The following is a 1671-nucleotide window of genomic DNA, read 5'->3' as shown; positions in this document are numbered from 1 at the left end:
AGACAACGTCCACGGGTACGTTTGACGCTCTGCAAGGAACGGTCAAGCCAATCCTTGTAGAGGGGTCTACCCAGATTCCAATCCTAGAAGAAGAGGAAGAGAAACCCAGGATGCCAACAGAGACAGCCACGGTAGGACGGGTCTCTGAGATTTTTGAGTCGATGAGCAAAATTCCAATTTTCAATCTTCGCACAGAACCCGTCACTACTCCAGAAGAGGTTTTAATATGGAAGTACTCTGTAGCCGACAAAGAACCCCCGTATGACCCAGAACTTACAGGAATACCTTCACCAATCGCTAAGTATCACTTCACAAGGCTCACCAGGCCCAGAGAGCAGGTCTTCTCAGAGTACGCAATTACAAGTCTCAAGACAATTACTCCAATAACTCTGATGAAGAAGCAAGTGCTCTACGCACAATATGTGGTAAGGAGAGAAGATGGAAATTTTTATACCTTCACTGATGCAGATCTACACAACCTCTGTGTGTTCGACCTCATCTATATGTACAAGATCTTAAATGTCTACATGGAGAAGAGGTCAACATATTGTTTGTCCCTCGAAAGACTGGTACAGGTTATGCGTGCCCAAGTAAAGTTCTACAGCCAGAAGGATTTTGAAATAGCAGTAAGGTTGATGCAGAAGGATCTACGAATTTCTCCTCCACAGAGCCGGCCTAACTGGATCCTCAGGCATCATCCCAACACCGTTATACACAGACCCTTGTTTGGATTTGTGTTTTTGGACAGAGATGAGATCCTGCGATTCTATGATCCAACAGAAGCTCCTTGTTATTCAACAGAGACGCTGGAGTGGACCTTTAAGTGTGCGATGAAAGAGGTGGAAAGAGGTCATCTAAGGGAGGCAGAAGTAGCAGGCATCCTGGAGTCGATCAAAGTGCAAATAAACTTCAGAGAATGGGTCTTCACTGTCTATAGGCTGATTAAAGCAGATTTTCTTTATGCGGCAGATGACTTCCCAGAATCTGCAGTTTAATTTTACTCCTCTGTAAAACAATTTTTGACATTTATGTTTTGTAACTCTTTTATTCCAGTCCTTGTAATTCATTTCAAGTAATTAATTTCAGAGGCTGATGTTTTATCACCTCTTGTAATTTCCTTTCAATTAAGTCATGATCTTGCAACTAGAGTTTAAATTTACTTTTTCATACTTAGGGGGAGATTGTTAGCTCTCATTCCTTGAATGTAAAAGTATAGAAAAAGTAAAACAACAAGTATTGACAGAAGCTGATCTGGCACAGAAGACCACAGAGGACAATCAACAGAAGAAGCTCAATCGTACAAGATTCAAGTGATAGAACCTCTGTCATCCATCACAGAGGTTCTGGAAACTTGTCCTCTGCAAAGACCTTGCTACAAGTCAAAGACGATAGAACCTCTGTCGTGTTTCACAGAGGTTCTGGAAGATTTCCTCTGCGTGTTGCAAAGTTTCATCCAGCAGAGCCTCTGTGATGTCTCACAGAGGATCTGCAGAAATGTCTTCTGTGTAGATTATCTTTAGCACATTTTACTTAGGTCTATTAGTTGCTCGTGACTTTCACGTGATCTTGTCTGTAATCTGTATTAGATGAATGGCTTAGATTTAATTGCTTTAGGTCGTGTCAGAAAACGGTTACTTGTCTGTATAAATAGCAGCGTAGGCCTTTGTATTT

This window comes from Cynara cardunculus (genome assembly GCF_001531365.2).
Source record: "Cynara cardunculus var. scolymus isolate 2C chromosome LG 2, CcrdV1, whole genome shotgun sequence".
NCBI lineage: Eukaryota > Viridiplantae > Streptophyta > Magnoliopsida > Asterales > Asteraceae > Cynara > Cynara cardunculus.
The sequence above is the reverse complement of the archived record's forward strand: the minus strand, read 5'-3'. Positions refer to the sequence as shown.